The following is a 16,714-nucleotide window of genomic DNA, read 5'->3' on the forward strand; positions in this document are numbered from 1 at the left end:
GCACTGACGCCAATTCTTTCTGGAAGAAATTGATAAAGCCGATATTTGAACTTTAATGGACCCTAATTTTAGGCCCATAGACAATCCTGCTTGCAGGAAATGTAAGAATCGACCCAATTGAAATTCTTCCGTTGGAGCCTTTTTGGCCTCACACCACGCAACATATTTTCTCCAAATACGGTGATAATGTTGTGCGGTCACATCTTTCCTGGCTTTAATTAAAGTAGGAATAACTTCCTCAGGAATGCCTTTTTCTTTTAGAATCCGGCGTTCAACCGCCATGCCGTCAAACGCAGTCGCGGTAAGTCTTGGAACATACAAGGTCCCTGTTGAAGCAGGTCCCTTCTTAGAGGTAGAGGCCACGGATCCTCCGTGAGCATCTCTTGAAGTTCCGGATACCAAGTTCTTCTTGGCCAGTCTGGGGCTACCAGTATTGTTCTTACTCCTCTTTTCCGTATGATTCTCAGTACCTTTGGTATGAGGGGCAGAGGAGGGAACACATATACTGACTGGTACACCCACGGTGTTATCAGAGCGTCCACAGCTATTGCCTGTGGGTCTCTTGACCTGGCGCAATACCTGTCCAACTTTTTGTTGAGGCGAGACGCCATCATGTCCACCTTTGGTCTTTCCCAAAGGTTCACCAACATGTTGAAGACTTCTGGATGAAGTCCCCACTCTCCCGGATGAAGGTCGTGTCTGCTGCGGAAATCTGCTTCCCAGTTGTCCACTCCCGGGATGAACACTGCTGACAGTGCTACGACATGATTCTCCGCCCAGCGCAGAATCCGTGCAGTTTCTGTCATTGCACTTCTGCTTCTCGTGCCGCCTTGTCGGTTGACGTGGGCGACTGCCGTGATGTTGTCGGACTGGATCAGCACCGGCTGATTCTGAAGCAGAAGTCTGGCTTGGCTTAGGGCATTGTATATCGCTCTTAGCTCCAGTATATTTATGTGAAGAGACTTTTCCAGGTTTGACCACACGCCCTGGAAGTTTCTTCCCTTTGTGACTGCTCCCCAACCTCGCAGGCTGGCATCCGTAGTCACCAGGACCCAGTCCTGTATGCCGAATCTGCGGCCCACTAACAGATGGGCCGTCTGTAACCACCACAGGAGAGACAATCTTGTTCTCGGTGACAATGTTATCCTCTGATGCATGTGCAGATGTGATCCGGACCATTTGTCCAGTAGATCCCACTGGAATGTCCGTGCATGGAATCTGCCGAAAGGAATCGCTTCGTACGAAGCCACCATTTTTCCCAGGACTCTCGTGCATTGATGTACTGACACAGTCCCTGGTTTCAGGAGGTTCCTGACAAGTTCGGATAGCTCCTTTGCTTTCTCCTCCGGGAGAAATACCTTTTTCTGAACCGTGTCCAGAATCATGCCCAAAAACAACAGTTGTGTTGTGGGAGTCAATTGAGATTTTGGAAGATTTAAAATCCACCCGTGTTGCCGAAGCACTACTTGTGATAATGCCACACTGGCTTCCAGCTGTTCTCTGGACTTCGCCCTTATCAGGAGATCGTCCAAGTACGGGATAATTAATACGCCTTTTCTTCGTAGAAGAACCATCATTTCGGTCATTACCTTGGTAAAGACCCGAGGAGCCGTGGACAAACCAAACGGCAGCGTTTGAAACTGATAATGACAGTCTTGTATCACGAACCTGAGATACCCTTGGTGTGAAGGGTAAATTGGGACATGTAGATAAGCATCTTTTATGTCCAAGGACACCATGAAGTCCCCTTCTTCCAGATTCGCTATCACTGCTCTGAGTGACTCCATTTTGAACTTGAATTTCTGTATGTACAGATTCAAGGACTTCAGATTTAGAATCGGTCTTACCGAACCGTCCGGTTTCGGTACCACAAATAGTGTGGAATAATACCCCTTTCCCTGTTGTAAGAGGGGTACATTGACTATCACCTGCTGAGAATACAGCTTGTGAATGGCTTCCACAACCAACGTCCTTTCTGAGGGAGACATTGGTAACGCAGACTTTAGGAAACGGCGCGGAGGAGACCTCTCGAACTCCAGCATGTACCCCTGAGATATTATCTGCAGGACCCACGGGTCTACCTGTGAGAGCGCCCATTGATTGCTGAAATTCTTGAGCCGACCCCCCACCGTTCCTAAGTCCGCTTGTAAAGCCCCAGCGTCATGCTGATGGCTTTGTAGAAGCCGGGGCGGGCTTCTGTTCCTGGGCAGGGGCTGCTTGCTGTCCCTTCTTACCCTTACCTCTGCCTCGTGGCAGATAAGACTGTCCTTTTGGTCGCTTTTTATAGGAACGAAAGGACTGCGGCTGAAAAGACGGTGTCTTTTTCTGTTGGGAAGGAGTCTGAGGTAAAAAAGTGGATTTCCCGGCAGTCGCCGTGGCCACCAGGTCCGAAAGACCTACCCCAAACAATTCCTCTCCTTTGTATGGCAATACTTCCATATGCCTCTTGGAATCCGCATCACCTGACCACTGTCGCGTCCATAAACTCCTTCTAGCAGATATGGACATTGCGCTTACTCTTGATGCTAGAGTACACATATCTCTCTGAGCATCTCGCATATAAAGAAACGCATCCTTTAATTGCTCTAGAGTCAATAAAATACTGTCCCTATCCAGGGTATCAATATTTTCAGTCAGAGAATCCAACCACACTACCCCAGCACTGCACATCCAGGCTGAGGCTATTGCCGGTCGCAGTATAACACCAGTATGTGTGTATATAGTTTTCAGTGTAGTTTCCAGCCTTCTATCAGCTGGATCCTTGAGGGCGGCCGTATCAGGAGACGGTAACGCCACCTGCTTTGATAAACGTGTGAGCGCCTTATCCACCCTAGGGGGTGTTTCCCAGCGCGCCCTAACCTCTGGCGGGAAAGGGTATAATGCCAATAACTTCTTTGAAATTGGCATTTTTCTATCGGGCGTAACCCACGCTTCATCACACACATCATTCAATTCCTCTGATTCTGGGAAAAATACAGGCATCTTTTTCATCCCCCACATAATACCCCTTTTTGAGGTACCAGCAGCATCAGAGATCTGCAAAGCCTCCTTCATTGCCGTAATCATATAACGTGTGGCCCTACTGGAAAATACGTTTGTTTCTTCACCGTCGACACTAGAATTATCTGTGTCGGTACCCGTGTCGACAGACTGAGGTAACGGGCGTTTTACAGCCCCTGACGGTGTCTGAGACGCCTGAACCGGTACTAACTGGTTTGCCGGCTGTCTTATTTCGTCCACTGACTTTTGTAAAGTACAGACATTATCACGTAATTCCATAATTAAAGCCATCCATTCAGGTGTCGACTCCCTAGGGGGTGACATCATCGGCAATTGCTCTGCCTCCACACCAACATCGTCCTCAAACATGTCGACACACACGTACCGACACACAGCAGCCACACAGGGAATGCTCTTTTGAAGACAGGACCCCCTAGCCCTTTGGGGAGACAGAGGGAGAGTTTGCCAGCACACACCAAACAGCGCTGTAAATATATACAAACAACCCTAGAAGGTGTTGTTCAGTACATATGCACTGTTATTATATAATAATAGCCAATTTATGCCCCCCTTCTCTCTGTTTTACCCTGTTTCTGTAGTGCAGTGCAGGGGAGAGTCCAGGGAGCCTTCCTCACCAGCGGAGCTGTAGGAAAATGGCGCCGTGTGCTGAGGAGAATAAGCTCCGCCCCTTTTTTCGGCGGGTTTTTCCTCCGTTATTTTAATAACTGGCCTGGGTTAAAATACATACATATAGCCTTAATGGCTATATGTGATGTATTTATTTTGCCAAGAAGTATTTATATTGCTGCCCAGGGCGCCCCCAGCAGCGCCCTGCACCCTCCGTGACAATGTCAGTGATCTGTGTGACAGCAATGGCGCACAGCTGCAGTGCTGTGCGCTACCTCTCTGAAGACTGAAGTCTTCTGCCGCCTTTCACCGGACCTCCGTCTCCGCCGTCTTCAGCGTCTGTAAGGGGGATCGGCGGCGCGGCTCCGGGACGAACCCCAGGCTGACCTGTGTTCCGACTCCCTCTGGAGCTCAGTGTCCAGTAGCCTAAGACTTCAATCCTCCTGCACGCAGGTGAGTTGCAAGTCTCTCCCCTAAGTCCCACGTTGCAGTGATCCTGTCGCCAGCAGGAATCACTGATTATTTAACCTAAAAAAAACTTTTCTAAACAGCTCTATAAGAGAGCCACCTAGATTGCACCCTCTCGGACGGGCACAAAAACCTAACTGAGGCTTGGAGGAGGGTCATAGGGGGAGGAGCCAGTACACACCATGTGACCTAAAGAGCTTTTTAGATGTGCCCTGTCTCCTGCGGAGCCCGCTATTCCCCATGGTCCTGACGGAGTCCCCAGCATCCACTAGGACGTTAGAGAAAAATAAAAATAAACTAATCTTCCCCAGGATCCTGACCTGGAACAAGTATGAAGCTTCCTCTGTGCTGAGTTCTGCTTTCCTTCATATCACTCCTTTCCTATACAGGAGGTGAGGATAATGGTGACATACACAGGCAGCAGTCTCACTCACCTGCCCAATCACATTTGGACTGTCTCCACTCGCTCCACTCTGCAGCCCATAGGTCAATTCCTGAATACATTCTATTCATATATATTGTGACAGGAATCACATAGACCGTTCATAGCGATACAGGTTCACCTTAGTACAGGTCCAGGGGTCCTAATTTCCCCGCCCCCTCCTTGATGCTAGTCACCATCAGAAGCATTGTTCTCTTGTGCCTGGAACCCTTTTAACACACTCTTACAGGTGCCTGTAATCAACTGCTTATCAAACACAAGTAACAGTAACACCTGACCTGAATTCTTATTATCCATAATGATGTTATTCTAAATCCATGTCAGATCTGTGCTGTCTTTTCCACACTCCTCTCCCCTTCGCTTCAACTACCCTAGTGAAGCTAAGAGTTTTCCAGGTGAGCTCTCCATCTTGCCTACATCTATTTATGCCACCCATATGGGAAGACACCCGTCAACTAGCTTTCACAGGTTCCCTTCTTCACCGCAGGGTTGCTCGGAGGGTCAGGACCAATAAGCTATCTAGACGGGGCTTCTGTATTGAAGTCCTGTTTCCCCGGACGATAATGCACCTCAGATTTGACCGGCTATAAGGCCAGAAACCAGCGAGTTGCAAGTGCATTGCCTACTTGTTGTGTGCATCCACTAAAAGGGTGCATGGTTGGTGATTAGCCGGAATTCTCAGCCCAACAAATAGTATCTCAGTGACTCCACTGCCCATTTAATCGCCAAGCTCTCCTGCTCCTCAGCTGAGTACTTGTGTTCCGTGGGCAGCAATTTCCAGATTTGGTAGAGGATGGATTTCTCTTCCTCTTCTACCTCTTGGGAAGCACTGGCCCCTAACCTGTCCAAGAGGCATCAGTCTGCAACACAAACCGCTTACTGAAATCAGGGGCTTGCAATAAAGGCTCTAGTAGAAAGGTTGTCTTGAGTCCTGCCAAGCAGAATCTGCAGGCCTAGATGTTCATTCAGACCTTGCTGCTAAAGCGGCCTACAACGTAGTTTGCCAAAATCGGCAAACCACATATGCTGCAGCCGCATTGCGGCAGACTTACACATTGCCGCCGCATTGTGATTGACAGCGGTTGGCGGCAACACAGCATTGGGGAGACGAGTTGGAAGGGGGCGTGCCGATACCGTTTTCAGGGCAGCTGCGTGATGTCACATGCAGCCGCTCCGATAAAAAAATGGCGCCTGACAGCTCACCAGGCGTCAACCTTTGTTCCGATGCGTCTGAAATCTAATTGTAAACGCATTAGGAGGTCCCCAGCATGTGAGATGAACACAGATCTGGCTGCTTATGCAGCGTGCTTTCATCTCTGAATACCCCTCCTAGACCATATTATTTTGTCTGGGGACTGTTTCCTAAGACATTCAGTTAAGGGTGCCGCCATAGTGGCAAAATCACGTATGAACCTACAATAATAGCCCACCAGACCAAGGAATGTCCTACGTTGCGACTGGCTTAGGCCATGTGAGGACTGCTTCCACCTTGCTGGGTTGAAACTTAACTTGCCCTCGGCCTACAATATACCCCAGATACTTTGCCTTCACCATTCCGATAGCACACTTCTCCTGGTTAGCTGTGAACCTGTGTGCCCATAGACTGTAACACTTCCTCCACCTTTGGACGGTGTGATTCCCAGTCAGAGATAAAATGGACAATGCCATCTAAATACGCTGCTACGTATTCCCTGTGCGGCCGGAGCAATTTCCTCATAGCTCTCTCGAAAGTTGCAGGGGCACCATGCAAACCAAAGGGCAGCACTTTATACTGGAACAAACCCTTTGGGGCAGAGAATTCCATCTTTGCTTTGCCAGCTTCCATCAGAGGAATTTGCCAGAACTCCTTCGTTAAATCTAGTGTGGTGAGATACTGGCTTGTTGCTAAATGTTCTACCAGTTCATCAACCCAGGGCATAGGAAATCACACTGAGAAAGTTTAACTTTCTGAAGTCATTACAGAATCTCAAAGCTCCTGAAAGCTTGGGCACTAAAACAATGGGATTATTCCATTCACTGTTTGACTCCTCTATGACCCCAATGTGCAGCTTCTCCTCAACTTCTCATGTTACTGCTGCCCGTTAGGCCTCAGGTATACGATATGACCTTTCTTTTCTCACCACCCCGGGTGGAGTAATAATATCATACTGTATGATATGGGTTTTTTCTAGGAGCACGGAGAACACATCCTGGTACCGTGGTACTATGTTTACCACTTCTCATTTCTAGCTAGGACTCATGGTGACTTCAATTGGCATCTTATATTCTGGGGTTTTCTTGGCCACTAAAGAGAGCTGACTGGCACTTTCTTTCCAAGGCTTCAACAAATTCACATGGTAGACTTGTACCTCTTTCCTTCTACCCTCCTGCCGTACCTTATATTTCACAGGTCCCATCACCTCTATGATCTCATAAGGACCTCGCCATTGGGCATACAGTTTACTTTCAGTAGTAGGCATGAGTACCAGTACCTTGTTGCCTGGATTAATGGTCCAGTTGAGAGTGGTAATGTCAAAACTGCATTTTTGAAGATGCTGAGCCCTTCCCATATGTTCTTTCAGAAGTGGCATACAATTGGGACGCAAACAGAGCAATGTTAGGCTCTTGGGACGATTGCTGCTCCCACCCTTTTAATAAATCTAGTATACGTCTGGGTTGTCTACCATATTGGAATTTGAAGGGGCTAAACCCCCGTAGAGGATTGGGGTACCTCTCGAACTGCAAACATCACATGAGGTAAGAGTAGGTCCCAATCTCACTTCTCCTGTGACACCTCCCTGTTATCATCTGCTTAAGTGTTTGGTTAAAGCATTCGACCAAGCCCTCTGTGGGTGGTAAACCAAAGTGGTAATTCTAGCCACCTTTAACAGACGACACAGGTCTTTCATTAACTTGGACACAAAAAGGGTACCTGGTCCATCAGGACCTCTTGGTATTCCCAGACAGGTATACAGCATCAACTCCCAGGCAATAGTGCTAGATTTCATGCTATGGAGTGTTATGGCCTCCTGGTACCTGGTGGCATAATCCACCATCAATATATACTGATGCCACTGGCCCTAACAGATCCATACCAATTCACTCTAAAGGCATGGAAATGATAGGCAGGGGAACCAAAGGCCACCCTAAATTCTTTCTGGGGTGCGGTCTTTTGGCACATTGGGTATTCCTGGAAAATTGCCTGGCCAGAAGAACCATATATGGATATGCTGGAGAGTTTTCTCCTCCCCTAAATGTCCACCCCATAAATTCATGTGAGCCGCCCTCGTGTTTCCAAATAATTTACAAATCTCTATGCACTAACAGCAATAAAAGTTCTGCTTCTATTAAAACATTTTTATTTATTTTTTAATTGAAACAGTAATCAGTCGTATTTAAGGGTTGGGTATGGTATACCGGCAGTTAGTCTACCAGCAGTAAGAATACCGTCAGCGGCATCGTGACTGCCTATAATACTGACAGGGGCGCTTAACCAAACTAACCCTGAACCTCCCTCTAACCCTCTCCCCATGCAGCTTAACCCTCCTCCCCCCACAGCTTAACTCTCCCTCTCCCCCAAGCTTAACTCTCCCCTCTGGCAGCCTAACTGTAACTGTCCTCCCACAGCCTAACACTCCCCTTTTGTAATCCAACCCTAAACTCCCCTCCCTGCAGCCTAACCCTCCCCCAACATCTTACCCTCCTGCAGCCTATCCCTCCCACTGCAGCCTAACCCTTCCCCCACAGCCTAACCCTCAAATCCTGCAGCCTAACCTTCCCTCCAAGCCTAACCCTCCTGCAGCCTATCCCTTCCCCCACTTGTATCTCCAACTGTCTCTCTGCTATCTCTTATTGGATGTCCCAGTGCTTTGTTAAACTTAACATGTCTAAGACCGAGCTGATCATCTTCCCTCCCTCCCACATAACCTCACCTCCTACAAACTCATTATCTATTGATGGTACTACTATCTCCTCTAGCCCCCAAGTGCGCTGTCTTGGAGTAATCCTTGACTTCCCTCTCTCCTTCAAACCACACATTCAGCACCTCTCACAAACCTGTAATTTTTTATCTCAAAAACATTTCCAGGATCAGACCCTTTCTCACCCAGGATGCTACTAAGACCATTAACCACTCACTGGTCATTTCCAGACTGGACTACTGAAATCTCCTAACTGGCATCACTGACAAATACCTCTCTCCACTCCAATCTATCCTCAATGCTGCAGTCCGGCTCATCTTCCTCACCAAACATACTACATCCACCTCCCCTCCTACAAGCCTACAAGCACTTCACTGGCTCCCTTCACCCTTCACAATCCATTCCAGGCTTCTCACATTCACTTACAAAGCCCTTACCCACTCCTCTCCCATTTACATCTCTGACCTTATATCTCTTTATACTCCCACCCCTCCTCTTCGCTCTGCTAATGCACATTGCCTCGAGGATGTCTGTCCACTTTATAGTACACAGAAACTCCAATTCCCAGAATGCCCGGAACCCATAATTTCCGGCCGACGTGAATGTTTTTATTATAGTTTTGCCTATTCAGTGTCTCCACAGGATTGTAATAGATGTTTATAAGAATGTGAATGAGTAACACTGTGATCTGTTTGCTGTGAAAATGGCAAAGAGGATAAATACCACATAATAATAACAACCAATTCTAAGTAACTAAATTATGACATCACTTCCTGTTGAATTTCTATTGGGCACATGCCCTTTAAATATCAAGCAACTGCCACACTCCATTATGTCTTGATGAAGGCCCAGGCCAGGGCTGAAACATGTTGACAACAGGAGTGTGAGTAGTTATTTCAAACAAAAACTTTTCTGCTGATTTGGAACTCTTAACCCGTTTGCCGATTTTTGCTGCTATTTTTCTATTTGTTTATTTTACGGATGGATCCATTTTAAGTGTGCATGTTTGTGATTTTTATTAAATTTGTGTACCCCCCTGCTTCCACTTGAGGAGAGTGAGTTTCTTTGGGGAGCCAACATTACCACTTTATGAACACAGTCCGGGAAACAGAACTGAAAGATACCTTTATGGGAGAATCATCACACCGAGCACTGTGAGTTGGGGAACGCTTGGGTGGACCCATATTTCACTCCTTTCCATACTAGAGATACCTTGATGTGTTTAACACCCACCTTGCGAGTGTGAGTTCTTGGGTACGCTTCATTTATATATATTACTAGACTAAAACATCATGCCAGGCGTAGTTCAAGTGGGCGAGGCCAAGCATTTGCCAAAGAAACCTTGATGGGCTTATAGCTTCTTCATCAAAGTGTGAGTGGGGTATGCTCCTAAGCCACCTCTTTATCATATAAAAAATACACTAAGAACTGTGGATACATAAAAGGAATCTACAACACATTGGTCTTTATTTTTATTCCCTTACATGTTACTATACTCTGGAGAAATTCCATCAGAACATTCGCTTTGAGGACTCTATCACAGGAACCTTCATTAAGGGACGTTATGGTGATTTTCATATGTCTATAATTTTGTGTTAAAGCGCTGTGGTTATAAACACAGATCTCTGATTTTGTGGTAGCAGTAATGATATGGCCACACAGTAATCACTACACCGCCATAAAGTAATCACTACACCACCATACAGTAATCACCACACCGTCATACAGTGATCACACCGCCACACAGTAATCACACTGCCATACAGTAATCACCGCACCGTCATACAGTAATCACACAGTAATCACACTGCCATACAGTAATCACACCGCCATAAAGTAATCACCACACCACCATACAGTAATCACCACACCATCATACAGTGATCACACCGCCACACAGTAATCACACTGCCATACAGTAATCACCGCACCGCCATACAGTAACCACACAGTAATCACCACACCACCATACAGTAATCACTACACCGCCATATAGTATTCACACTGCCACACAGTAATCACACCGCCATAAAGTAATCACCACACCATCATACAGTAATCACACCACCATACAGTAATCACCACACCGTCATACAGTGATCACACCGCCACACAGTAATCACACTGCCATACAGTAATCACCGCACCGCCATACAGTAACCACACAGTAATCACTACACCGTCATACAGTAATCACACCACCATAATCACCACACCACCACAGTAATCACACCTCCATAAAGTAATCACACCGTCATAAAGTAATCACCACACCGCCACAGTAATCACACCTCCATAAAGTAATCACCACACCGTCATACAGTAATCACACCACCATAAAGTAATCACCACACCGCCACAGTAATCACACCTCCATAAAGTAATCACATTGACATAAAGTAATCACACCGCCACAATAATCACCACACCGTCATACAGTAATCACCGCACCGCCATACAGTAACCACACAGTAATCACCACACCGTCATACAGTAATCACACCACCATAAAGTAATCACCACACCGCCACAGTAATCACACCTCCATAAAGTAATCACACTGACATACAGTAATCACCACACCGTCATAAAGTAATCACACCACCATAAAGTAACCACACCGCCACAATAATCACCACACCGTCATACAGTAATCACACTGCCATACAGTAACAACCACACAGTAATCGCCACACAGTAATCACACCGCCATACAGTAATCACACCGCCATACAGTAATCACACCACCATACAGTAATCACCACACCGTCATACAGTAATCACACCACCATAAAGTAACCACCACACCGCCATACAGCAGTAATGACATGGCCACACAGTAATCACACCGTCATACAGTATTCAACACCACCATACAGTAATCACCACACCGTCATACAGTGATCACACCGCCACACAGTAATCACACTGCCATACAGTAATCACCGCACCGCCACACAGTAATGACCACACCGTCATACAGTAATCACACCACTGATAAAGCTAAATATTTATCTTATTTAAAACCCTTTAAGAGGTCTATGAACACTGTACGCTATTGACGTATGGAGCACCGTAAGGGTACGCACGTTGCGTAACAATCGCTTAGCCGTAGTCGAGACGCTCAAGCGTCACGTTCGCTCACGGCCAAGAGATCACAGGCAGGCACGCTATTGGCTGCCGACTAACGTAATGATTCGCTATAGCCTAGCGGACGCTCGGGACCATGAGGAGATCACCAGCGGCGCAGACGCTTACAATGTTAAACCTTTATAACTAAACCATGAACAACGTAATATGCAGTAAAACCTTAGTGTAGTGATAGAGTGTAGATGCAACCTTGTGTAACTTTATTAGCTTAAAAGCTGTTCGAGCGTCACCGACGCTCTGAGAATACTTAACACTATAAGAAATACACAAATACCGTGCTTAGGGTCTAACGCCTTATATGAATGTTATACTTGCAAAAAGATTAATACAGTACAAGTCACACACTACAATATAACATAGACTACCTAACCAGATAACTACACAGGAAATACAATACAATACAATACAATTACGTTTAAGGGAAAATAAGAGAGAAAGAGGAGAAGAGAGAGAGAGAGAGAAATGGCTCACAATAACAATAAAGACAATATGATTGCGGAGAAAACTTACGCACAAGGGGAACGATCGCATGCGCCTCGATATCCAGCTCCCGATTATCAGCAATGAGAACCGTTGAAAAGAGTGAGCTGGATATGGTCGGCTTGTCTATTTATGCCCCACACACAATACAATTCAATGGTCCCTACAATCTCATTGTTCATTGGACACAGGAATTCGTCTTCGCATTATAACAAAAGGTCATAGGTTGATTCATACAGGTGGGCTGCGTCTATTCCCAACTGCTCAGGTGGGTGGGAAACTAGGTTTCCCGCCGCATGGCTAAGTAAGTGCAAATAATAGTAAATGGACATAAACTTCTTATGTCCATAACTATTCGCACGAGCGATTAATCCGCTCCAAACCAACACCGGAATATTGCTAATTAAATACTCTTCCGATGGATACTAAACACCACTGTATGACCCGTGTTGGACCCTTTGTATCAAACAAAGAGGGATCCCTTTGTCCAGGAACATGCTACATTAGCTAAACTTTCAAGATCTATCAAAGGGACCATGATCTACAAAATACATTATATAGTTAAAATATGTAACGATTGAGTCGCACGCTACGAACACATAAACTCTACCGTAAATGCGCACACCGTGCGCCTGCGGGTGCACGTGACAGCGGGTATGCGCACGCACGGGAGAGCGTACGCATGCGCAGCGCGGACATGTATGAGGTGCAAAATATGGCAGTGTGCATAGTGATATTTTTCTGACTTTGACAGTCCACCCTTTGGCAGTCAACAATAACTGCCACCTTCTAAAACATTTCAAAAAGAGAAAAATATATGTCAAGTGTAAATACATTTCCATGGTTGGGTAAGGGAGGAGAGAGGAAGGTGTGAAAAGGGTATGACCTAGTGAGATAGCAGAAGCATGTGTGTATGAATCCATGTTTGGGGGGTCATGTATCATCGTGCCGTACGTGTTGTACATCAAGCTTCGAGGTATTGCGAAGTATACATTTGAATTCCTTCTTATCCCGTATTAAGGGTCTGTGGATGGGCTGTCAAACTCTACCGAGCTCTTTTCGGCTGTGGTTGCAACAATATGGGGGAGCACATTTTAGTTGATGATACATGAATGGGGGAATATGTGATTGCTGATATCTGTGCCTGTATTCCCTATCGACTATGTGTGTCATTACCTGAGGGTTGTAGAAATGAAGATAAAGAACACTTATGGTAAATGCAGTGGTATTCTATGTCAGGTTAATGAACATTTGTCGGTTGAAGTCTTGTTCGGTGTCTGTTGATTGCAGTCTTCTTTGTGCTTTTGCCCATAAGGTGCGAGCAAAAAGCTTTGTCAATGTCCATAGACTTACAAAAGTGTTGGGCTAGCGTAATTTTAAAATTTCTAGGGAAACTGGGGGTCTATGGCATAGTTCATCAAATATCTGTGTATAAGGTTGTCAAAACTTCTTCTTTAATCCATCAGTTGTCTGTATACCGGATCATCAAATTCCTCGTCCAAGTGGGTCTTTTTACCATGTAGAAAAAAATGGAAAAACAGGTGAAAGAAACGGACCGTATAATCGCATTTTCATCACATCATTGTTTCTACCGTTGGGTCATAAATCAAATCCATTGGAATTACAGTTTCCTCACTCCTCAGACTCATTACCCTGGTACGACGTTTGCACTTCATTAAAGCCTGACCGCATCTAAATATCAAACCAATCGATATGACAACACCTAAGGTACATAGAAGAAACTTCCCAACATCCATTATGACTCCTTGAGCCCATTCTCCTAAACCAGAGAACCAATTTCGCGGGTTCAACCATGACACCCAACCAGTCAGCTCATTACCTACAGCAGCAAGAGTGAGATTGTGTCTCCTGCGAAATTCCCACTTTAATTGGAGAATATCATCCATCTTTTGGTCTATGACCTCGACCGGATCCTCGGTGCTATTTGTAATATATGTGCAACATTTCACGCCGTACTGCGTTGCCAGTGTGACACAATATCCACCTGTCACTGCTGTGAGATAATTAAGAACCATTCTATGCTGGACCAGTTCTGTTTTATAAGCTTGAAGTTCTCTTCCAGTATACCTAAACGTGTCATCATACATTTCTGTGATATTGTCTAACAAATTTGCAAGCGCAGATATGTATCTATAGTTCATCACTCCTCTAGCGGTGCGAGTGAAATCTAACGCAAGCAGGACCTGAATCCCGGTGGATTCATGGATCAGATCAGAGGCAGGATGCTCTGTCCTTTCTGTCAGTTGCCTTTTAACTACGTACTCGTAGTGGGTGTGAGTATAAGGAGCTTGGGCACCACGGTGTATATCTTTCATTTTAGCACGTGATACAGTCATTACTTCAGGCAGTACTTTTCCAATATAACATAATCCTTCAGAGTTTGGGGCAAGCCACTTATACGCCTTCCTCCCGCATATGAAATATGCATCATCGGGGAGAACGTATGGGACGGAGTAGGACATAACCATATTACACATCTTCCATGTGAAATCTCCTAACCCTAATTCTCCCTTCTGTTTAGTACACGTATCAGTTTGTACGATATGTGCGCAGTATCCTGGTGATACCTCTCCAACTCTCGTAATCCTACTTCCTAGGGTATAGCTATATCGGAAAGATTTTTCTCTACTGGCTATGTGGCGTATAAGCTCTGTATCTGTCGGCATTCTATCTGCTCTATATGAAAAGGTCATGGTTTGGTTACTCCATGACACTTCCCAATTTCCCGGCTTTCGGGGATTGGTAATGTTAAAACATATTAGGGATCTATCCACATGATATTGGTGGAGCTTCAAACTAGGAGGACTGGAGATATTAAACCTCCTGTCCACCGGTCTCCCACCCTTTAGCTCAAGTACCTCCCCTACCGTTAAAGGAAATGGTACTAGCCCTGATTTGCTATGACCTTGAGGTACTTGAGAGCATACCCAACAATCTGTTTGATTTAACACACTACCCACTAAGGAGTGATAGTCACTCAATGGATGCCGGTCCATATGGATATTAAAACTGGATTGGCATTTCTTAATGCACCCATCCTCAACTACATTGTCACAGAGCCTACAGATACAGTTTTCTTCAGCTAACAATCCTTCACAATTCCTTCTATTGTCAATGCTATCGGATCGTTTTCTGATACTCGCCTTTACTTGTTGGTTAAGTTGTTCTTGGAAAACTACGCCTCCATCTTTGTCATCAGAACCCATCCCAGAACCTCTCTCGACCTCCATGGTACTCTCGCCGGAACAGACTGCTCTGGTCAACATCATAGTCAACAGGAAAATCCGGATCACAATCTCTTGGGGCAAGTCCATCTTATAGGAGGAAACGGAGAAAAATGAGAAGGGGGAAAAAAAATAATTGAGGGAGATGGGATGGGAAGTTGGAGAAAAACAATAAAAGGGAACAGGGAATCGACAACTGCTTTTGGTCTTGTGATTTTCAATGCTCAGGTGCCGCCTCAGTCCTCTTGGAACAGACACTCCAGTGATACAACTTCTACCGTCTGTTCCTTATCACGGGACCTCTCTGGATCAGCGACCTTCTTACAGTGGGACGAATGAACCCAAGTCTCTCTCTCGGCAACCTTCAATGCTGTAGTGCTAGTCAATAAGACTTGGTATGGTCCTTCCCATCTGTCAATAAGGCAACCTGAGCGTAGAAAATTCCGTATCATTACATAATCCCCAGGTTCAATGTCATGACAATTACTATCTGGTAAATCAGGAATCACTAACTTCAAATTATCATTTTGATTCCTTAGCTGTTTACTCATGTTAATCAAGTATTTTACAGTTACTTCATTGTTACACTTCAAATCATCCTGAGGGTTAATCATAACATGCGGTTGTCGACCAAACAAGATTTCAAAGGGGGACAGATTAAGAGGGGACCTGGGAGTGGTTCTGATGCTGTACAGTACAATGGGTAAAGCTTCTGGCCATGTCAATCCTGTCTCTGCCATAACTTTGCTCAGTTTATTTTTAATAGTGCTGTTCACTCTTTCCACCTTCGCACTCGCCTGTGGACGGTATGGAGTGTGCAGCTTGCTATCAATTCCCATCAACTTACACATTCCTTGAAAGACATCACCTGTAAAATGGGTACCCCTATCACTTTCGATTATTCTAGGGATACCGTATCTACATACAAATTCCTGCACAATTTTCTTAGCAGTAAACATAGCGGTATTTGTGGCCGCAGGAAATGCTTCGACCCAATTTGAGAATACATCTATACAAACAAGTAGATATTTCAAATTTCGACAAGGGGGTAATTGAATAAAGTCAATCTGTATTACCTGAAAAGGGCCGCCTGCAGGTGGGATATGAGATGGTTCTGTTGGTATTGCCTTTCTGATATTCTTTCTCAAACAGGTAAGGCATGACATTGCTCTCTTACTCGCATGTGATGAAAATCCTGGGGCGCACCAATATGCTCTTACCAACTTGCACATTCCCTCCTTGCCCAGATGAGTCAGCCCGTGAGCTGCCTCAGCCAAACATCGAAGGTATGCTCTGGGGGCCACTGGTTTACCATGTCCATCCGTCCAGAGTCCTGAGGACTCCTGGCCATATCCCTTTGCCTTCCAGACTGCCTTTTCCTGTGTGGAACACAAATTTTGCAT

This window comes from Pseudophryne corroboree, chromosome 3, assembly GCF_028390025.1.
Source record: "Pseudophryne corroboree isolate aPseCor3 chromosome 3, aPseCor3.hap2, whole genome shotgun sequence".
Classification (NCBI taxonomy): domain Eukaryota; kingdom Metazoa; phylum Chordata; class Amphibia; order Anura; family Myobatrachidae; genus Pseudophryne; species Pseudophryne corroboree.